The sequence below is a fragment of the Amia ocellicauda genome, chromosome 1 (assembly GCF_036373705.1).
Source record: "Amia ocellicauda isolate fAmiCal2 chromosome 1, fAmiCal2.hap1, whole genome shotgun sequence".
Lineage (NCBI taxonomy): Eukaryota > Metazoa > Chordata > Actinopteri > Amiiformes > Amiidae > Amia > Amia ocellicauda.
The window spans coordinates 60,798,715-60,807,829 of NC_089850.1; positions in this window are offsets into that span (position 1 = coordinate 60,798,715).

Genomic DNA, 9,115 nt, shown 5'->3' on the forward strand with positions numbered 1-9,115 from the left:
TGTCTGTTTTATTCTTTCTGCTTTACATGATTGTAAACGGCGTAATAAATACACGTTTCCGTTCAGAGATATTAGGAAGAGCTGAACGTGTATAGACAACATTATATTCAGACAAGCACGTCCTCATAAGAATACAGTTGAAACAAAATACACACGTTTCACGATGAATCATCTAGCTACAATATAGCCGGTTTAATTGAACTAAAGTGTGCGCGTCTCAGGCATGGCGTTTATGGACGCATTTATTAAACCAGTCCTTATGTTTTAGAGGAAACCCAGATCTGCTGTATTTATTTATTCATTTATTTATCTTGTAAATGGACACGTTAACTGAATCGTGTTCGCCTTCACACTGACTGTCTCTGGATTGTCCTGCACACATTCACACAACACAGCCTGAACACCGGCCAGTTATTCATACAATATTAAGAATATCGGCTGCTACGATCCGACTATTATGCTCCAGTTTATTTTAACTAGTCGGTCACTGCACCGGTCCAGTGAAATCACAGTGTTTAATGCACTCGGATATTAACTGTAAGCAGTAAAACATTTCATTGTTTCTGTACGTGGATTTCACTCCATCTTCGTGATCGCACACAGCACTTGAGATTATATCTTCCGACACAATGTATCTGATCTCTTCCCGGTGTCTGCAAGTCAAACACACACCTCCGCTGCTGATAGTGAATCATGTCCTCAGTGGGGACGGACGCTTACGGACACGTCCAGCACCAGCAAGTTAACCGTCCACAAAACACAGACGCGTCCGGACGCTAGCCAGTGGAAACGGGGCTTAAGGGGCCTGGGCCTTTTAGTGATGTGGTAAGAGCGCTGCAGTGTTGCGCAGGAGAATGGGGTACGAGTCCCATCATTAAATAGCCGGGAAAACCCCCAAAGTGTTACAATGGTGTAATAGAAGAGGGATGACTAACCTGCGACAGGCAGGAATCGCAGAGATGCATACCCCAAAAGCATGAAGTAATGCAACTCCAGCCTGGGGAGATATAGGAGTAGTACGGGGATGTGCATACTGAAGGGGTGGTAGTGTAGTGATCTTGAGCCTCGTTAAGGGGCCTAAGCCTTTTAGTGATGTGGTTAGATTGCTGCAGTGTGGTGCAGGAGAACAGAATTTGAGTCCCCATTAGGGCTGAACGATTAATCGAAATCGAATCGCAACTTTGAAACGTTGCGATTAGCTAATCGCAAAAGGCTGCGATGTGGATGCGATATGAAAACTACGCAGCGAGTCTGTCCCAGAGTAAAAGCATGACTGCCCTCTTTGTATGGCAGTCTTACTAACCAGTTGAGTGAGCGCACCTCCGTTCTCCCCAATCAGCGCTGCCCAGCCAACTGCGTAAACGCCCACCATTAAAAAACAAACAGGAAAACACGGTGGAGTGGGATTATGGCGTCTGCAGACTCAGAGCGATCATTAGGCGAATTAATACCAAAGAAAAACAGCACTTCGGTAATATGGGATTATTTCAGCTTTGAAGTGACAGACACCGAACAAAAAAGGTCATTTGCAAGAGCTGTCATGGAATTGTTACCACAACACGTGGAAATACAACAAACCTCCACCAGCACTTGAAAAAGCACCACAGGCTGCTATTTGAGAAGCGCGTTGCTAAAAAGTCGACTGAAAGTACTGCCAGTGACACTCAGTCTAGTAGCAAGCAACAACAAAGTACAATTTCAGAGTTGTTTGCAGCTGTTACACCATATGAAAAGACCTCACGAAGGGACCAGGAGATAACTAACGCCATAACCCACTACCTCGGTAAAGACATAGTGCCTTTTAATGTAGTGACCAAAGAGGGGTTTAAAAACCTCATCCAAACGCTGGACAGGAGATACACAATTCCCTCTTGCACATATTTTAGCTGAGTTGCAATCCTACAGTTGTACATTGAATGTAGGAATAAAGTTGAGACGGAATTGACACACGTGGAATATTACGCCACAACAGACTTGTGGTCAAGCAGGATGACCGAACCCTATCTTAGTCTTACTGTGCACTTTATCAATGATGACTTCGAGCTGAAGACTCGCTGTCTGCAAACGGCAGACTTCCCTGTAGACCAACACGGGACAGAATATTGCCCATGGACTAAGGGAGTGTTTATCCAGTTGGCATCTGAACGAAGAGGGACAGACGTGCATAACCACTGATAATGCAGCAAACATTGTCAAAGCTGTGGAGTTAAACGAATGGACCAACAGTGTAAGCAGCTGGTTGGCCATTTCTCACACAGCTGGAAAAAGAAAAATGCACTCAGTGAGGCACAAAAACATTTGAATCTGCCAGAGCATTCCTTAATCACAGTGTCCAACAAGATGGGTCTCTAGACAGATGATTGGGAGGGTCTCAGGTTCTGTCTGAAGACGGGAAGATGCGTCACTTGGTCCCCACCTGGCACGACACCAAGATCCTTGAGTTTATCAATGCCGCCCTACATCCTCTCCAGGACTTTACAGATGCACTTTCTGGTGAATCATATGTCAGCGTATCCTACCTGAAGCCAGTCCTGCATCTCCTGAAAACAGCAACCCTGGCTGAAAAGGACGATGACACCAACCTAATGAAGGCCATAAAGTCAAGGGCCCTTGGCTATATGGAGGACAAATATAGTGACCCAGCCACACAGGAACTTCATTCCTTGATCCATGATTCAAAATGGACTACATAAGACAAGACAAGACAATATTCCAGACATCAGAGAAAGAGTCAAGTTCGAAATGGAACAGGAGGCACAAAAGGTAACTTGTTTTGATTTTATGTGCGTCAATGTGCAACAGCAATAGAATATGATAAAAAGTAATGCTATAAGAGAAAATAACATAAAATAGCAGCAGATGACAACATTAAAGTAGTTCTAAATTACACTACATACAATGTTATAATAGCTTGTTATTATAATACATGCAATCTAAGCCTTTTTTTTTTTTTACATTGACAGGCAATTTTTAAATGCTTACATAAAAATGCCTAATTGCTCAAAATTAAATTAGATTGAAAAGACCGTTATCTGTTTTTCAGGAGAAGAGGGCTCGTCTCAGCAGCACAGGTGGCGTGCATCAAAATGCAGCCAAGGCAGAACCATCAACATCCACAGTGAAGAAGGGCAAGCGGTCACTGGGCAGCTTCTTCAAGAGCACCGTTGTGCCCCCTGCTTCATCTGTGCAGTTGGAGGACACCATGGAAGCTGAGCTAAACAGCTACCTCAGGACTCCAGCTATTGATGGAGTGCAAGATCCCTTGGCTTGGTGGAAGGTACATAGGCTTAACTTTCCAAGGCTGAGCAAACTCTCTCGCAAATACCTATGTATACCAGCGACAAGTTCCCCATCGGAGAGACTCTTTAGTGCTGGCGGAAATGTTGTGACCTGAGCGCTCATGTTTGAAACCGGCAAAGGTAGACGTTAGCAAGTGAGACTTCGTAAGACTTCGGTTGGAGTCAAGATTTGATATGCACTTTATTTTGTAATGCCACTTACTGGCAGCCTTTACTGTGTGAAGAAAATGTTAACAAGTTCAAAGTATTTGTACTTGAATGTGTGCTGTGCAATATTTTAAATGCTGGTTATCAGTCCTGACAGTTTTAGTTGATTGTGAATATTTTGTGTAGCATTTGTGATCATTATTTTGTGTTTTGTCAATATAAGCTAGACCTACCTTATTTCAAAGTTAGAAGAGCTTGTGTACAGAAAGGTAAGTGCATTTTATTTGTTCTTACTGGAAATTGTTTGCACTGGAGAAAAGTGAGTCTTTAATTACTGGATATTTAAAAAGTAATTATATTAACTGATTCCAACATTTATTACCTTTTCAGTTAGTTTTCTTGAATTAGAATGCATTCTGTAGGCAGCACTGACTGCATTTTGGCAGCAAGAAGCTAACCATCTATTAGATAGAAAGGCACACTGCATCTGCTAGACTACAAGGTAGTGGAGGGGTCTACAGTTAAAGGCATGTTGTACTCTAATTTAGAGTGTGTGCTGCACACTACTGAGAATATTGAGCAGAAGCTTGACTTAACAAAATTAAATTGCAAATCAAATTGCAATTAGATATTTTCCCCAAATCGCACAGCCCTAGTCCCCATACTACCATGGCCCAGAAAACCAAGGACGTGTTACAATAATATTATTAATAAATAATAAATTAACCAGACAACTACCTTACCAGTATCTGCCCTTTTATTTTTTCCCAAATTACTTTCACAGGAACACTGGATTGCAACAGAATGGCTTTTTACAGACGAGTCATCTCTTCCACACTCTTCATTCCGTTTTCTCCCTGTCTTCTGAAGTCCTCCGATAACAGCAAACCCAAATTTGGGTTAACATTTTTCTTCACATTATGGGATACTTGCAGATGGAAATCACACACAGCCGTCCTAGCTAGAGACTCAAATGGCCCATGTTAACCGCTCCCCACTGCAGCACTGTCAGCAGAGAGTGGTGACAATGTTGCAGTTTACCGTATCCCTATTAGGACTCCTCAGTGTCAGTTGTCACGCACCACTTAGTTTTGCGATCAACCCTCAGTAAGTTTAGCATTCAACCGTCAGTTATCACTTATATTTGATATCACCCATCATGTTTCACACTTATTTGGCATCAAGCATTATGCCTATTACTGTCAGGTCTCATGCATCACTCCTATTTTGTATCAGCTGTCACTCACACTTTATGTCAGGTATCCGGTATCACTCATATTTTGTGTCAGGTATCAGCACTCAGCACTCAGGATCACTTGAAATCGGTGTTAGATATCAGAGTGTGTTTTTTCTGGGACTTAATAGCCAATCAAATGGCTGAACCGTCTTTACTATTACTTCATTGGTTACAGGGAATGTCAATCAAGCCAAGACATGTAAAGGAACCAGAGGCAGGCAATACTTTCTCTACATAATGTAGTCAATTAATAATAAAAAGCAAATATAACAAAGTAATGCAAATGACTGACATTCCCTGTAACCAATGAAGTAATAGTAAAGATGGTTCAGCCATTTCATTGTTAAATTAAGTGGCCTGACAATAAATAGGCTTAATGCTTGATGCCAAATAAGAATGACACCCAATGGGTGATATATATGAGTGATAACTGGCAGTTGAATGCTAAACTTAATGAGGGTTGATCACAAAACTAAGTGATGCACGACAACTGATACTGAGGAGTGAGGATGTCCAAATAGGGACACCATAATAGTGTCTGGCAGCAAGGAAAATGCAACATTTGTAGCAGATGATGATTTGGGACCATTAGTTAATCCATTGTAATTGATTTGTGAGCTGTTCTTTACCACCATAAATGGCATAAAACCTTAAATTATTTTTGTACCCCGGCAAATTAACTCAAAAGTATTAAAAATCCTGGAATCCAAATTACAAAAGTAAACAACTAAAACCTGCAATTATTTTATTTTTTTATAAATTAAAACGTGTTATTCTACATCAAATTACATAAAGCAAATGTTTTATATTAAATTGTGCACAGTAACAAATGTATTTGTCACATGCAGGATTATTATTATTTTTTTTTTTAATACTTCACTTGCAATGTTCAAGGCCTTGAATGAAACAGAATGTTACTCTCCCAACTCCATAGGAATAATTCTTTACTTGAAATACACCCACTTACAATACCTTCCTTAGGCACGACTTTCAAATCCTGCATTACCTTTGGCCAGGGGTAGTCAGGCCTAATAAAAATGTATCAATGACTACCCATATTTTTATTTTCAGCATATGTGCTTCAATTAAAACAATAAGGGGCACTTTTTCATATTTTGTTGGAAGGTAGATCCATGGGTCGTCTATATCCATGTACGACAGATATTTTTCATGGTTTTAAACCTCTTATAATTTGCAAATTTCAATACAAAGTGGGAGCGCTTTGTAGCACTAAACTAATACACACACTGTAGGGACGATTTATCTTGCCAGAAAGGAAAAAGGTCCATAACCCAGTAAAGTACAAAACTTCATCTTGTAGTCAGGCGATGACTCTGCTAGATGACAATTATGCATTTGTTTTTATTATAAAGAAAAACACAACACATTTGACACAGAGCATTTGCGATTCAATCTTTTGATGCATATCCTTTTCACCTCTTTACAGGCACTTCTGTGGTAAGGCAGTTTCAACATAATCATCCAAGTCTGCCATACATCTGTTACCGAGACGCTAGATGCCTAGATTATTGCCATGACAGCAGATTTCTACCTCAAAAGCAATCACCCAACAAACCAGACAGTGGTGAACATGAGCAGAGTTAATCTCATACACCAGCACACTACAATCATTAGTGTAGAATATAAAGCAAAACAAGCCTTTTTACACACCTATACACATTCATAGTGCCACCTTTCATTTTAACCAATGTGAATTATGAATTCATTCATTTGTTTTATTAAACCAAAGCCATTTATCAATTACTTATTTTAATGTAACTCTATACAGATCCTCCATAGAATTATTTTGAGTTGCAGAAATATATTTTGGCACCATCTTGATTACATTTAATCAATTGGAATATTAGGTTTTTGTATGTTACTAAACAAAATTAAATTAATAAAAGGTTTATTAAACGAATTAATACAAAATTTAGATTCAATACTTTTTGTATATATAGGGTGATCAAAGTAGAGGTCTTCACAGGTCCAAAATTGTGTGCCCGAACCCGAAGAGACCCGAAAATGTGCTATCTGGACCGGACCCGGACCCGTCTATTATTTGAAAGTTTGCACCCGGACCCGTGCAGAACCGAGAAGTGCCGTTAATTTACTACCCAGAACCGACTCCGACCCGTTGAAATCTGGACCCGGACCCGGCCGGGACACACAGACCCGATCGCCACAGATCCCACAGCTAATCGCTATTAACAAGTTAATTTAAGTTGTGAAAATAAAGCGTTGTGTCTTACCTAATGTACCGCTAGTAGCTTCTCCCCTGTACCTGACCGTGACGCTGGTAAAATGACATCCATGTTGCTCCTCTTGCCGATTGAAAGCGCCTGTATAATCCACTCATTATTTCAGTTCAAACGCGGACAAACGCGACTTTGCAGTTTTTTTGTATGTCGCCTAATACGACAACTTCCCCTGTTGGGCCGTTTGAACTATAATAAGGACTGCTGGTCCAGTGCCACGGCGCTGACGGTAGCATTACTAATCTGCTGTCATGTGTGCTCTGAGACGCGTCTGCCAGATTGTACGTACAAAGCGAACGAACTTCAACGATGATGTCGATGTAGTTCCCAAACCTTCAGCTTCTACATTTTAAACAGACTGGATAGGATCCTTGGATCACTTGGTTATTAATGGACACCAAACGAGCATGATGGGTCGAATGGCCTCCTCTCGATTGTGAACTTTCTTATGTTCTTATGTTCTAACCACAATATCTCAAAAATCGCGCCGATGCCAATAATGCACTTCGGTTTACTTCATCTGTCAAACACCGATATGGCGGAATAAGTCCCGCCATCTAAATAAAAGAGCCAAACGTCAATTGGTAAAGTCGTCGCGTCACTGCAGAAGCTCTGGTTGACTCACACATGCGCATTACTGGAGAAACCTGAAATATAAGCTTTTTTAACGCAATTTGAGCGTCAGAGAGAGACAACATTTATGTTGCACTACACAATAGAAACAGGAAAACGCAACAAAATTAAAATTACGTCAATCAATATTTACTGTGCCAGGAACAGATTAAAATATTTAAAATATAAAAAAATATAGAAATATAATAAAGTTATATAGAAACCATGCATTTCAAGGCCACAAAAAAAAACTTTTATTGATAGCCAGCTGAACTTAATTAAACGAAAAAATACTGTCTTGAAGTAATGAACAATAAAAAAAGCTTTTAAGTAGACAGACTGCTGCTTTTAGGTGTAATATATGTTATAAAACTTTGCCTGCAAAAAAACAACCTTAGCAACCATAGCCTATCTTCTCTTTCAGCTATTATGTCACTGCAGTGTGCAATCAACGTGCATTAAATTGCCACTACCAGTCATTTTCTATTACAGTGAGGGAAAAAAGTATTTGATCTCCTGCTGATTTTGTACGTTTGCCCACTGACAAAGAAATGATCAGTCTATAATTTTAATGGTAGGTGTATTTTAACAGTGAGAGACAGAATAACAACAAAAAAATCCAGAAAAACGCATTTCAAAAAAGTTATAAATTGATTTGCATGTTAATGAGGGAAATAAGTATTTGATCCCCTATCAATCAGCAAGATTTCTGGCTCCCAGGTGTCTTTTATACAGGTAACGAGTTGAGATTAGGAGCACTCTCTTAAAGGGAGTGCTCCTAATCTCAGCTCGTTACCTGTATAAAAGACACCTGTCCACATAAGCAATCAATCAATCAGATTCCAAACTCTCCACCATGGCCAAGACCAAAGAGCTGTCCAAGGATGTCAGGGACAAGATTGTAGACCTACACAAGGCTGGAATGGGCTACAAGGCCATCGCCAAGCAGCTTGGTGAGAAGGTGGTGCGATTATTCGCAAATGGAAGAAACACAAAATAACTGTCAGTCTCCCTCAGTCTGGGGCTTCATGCAAGATCTCACCTCGTGGACTTTCAATGATCATGAGAACGGTGAGAAATCAGCCCAGAACTACATGGGAGGATCTTGTTAATGATCTCAAGGCAGCTAGGACCATAGTCACCAAGAAAGCAATTGGTAACACACTATGCCGTGAAGGACTGAAATCCTGCAGCGCCCGCAAGGTCCCCCTGCTCAAGAAAGCACATGTACAGGCCCGTCTGAAGTTTGCCAATGAACATCTGAATGATTCAGAGGAGAAAAGTGTTGTGGTCAGATGAGACCAAAATCGAGCTCTTTGGCATCAACTCAACTCGCCGTGTTTGGAGGAGGAGGAATGACCCCAAGAACACCATCCCCACCGTCAAACATGGAGGTGGAAACATGATGCTTTGGGGGTGTTTTTCTGTTAAGGGGACAGGACAACTGCACCGCATCAAAGGGACAATGGATGGGGCCATGTACCGTCAAATCTTGGGTGAGAACCTCCTTCCCTCAGCCAGGGCATTGAAAATGGGTCGTGGATGGGTATTCCAGCATGACA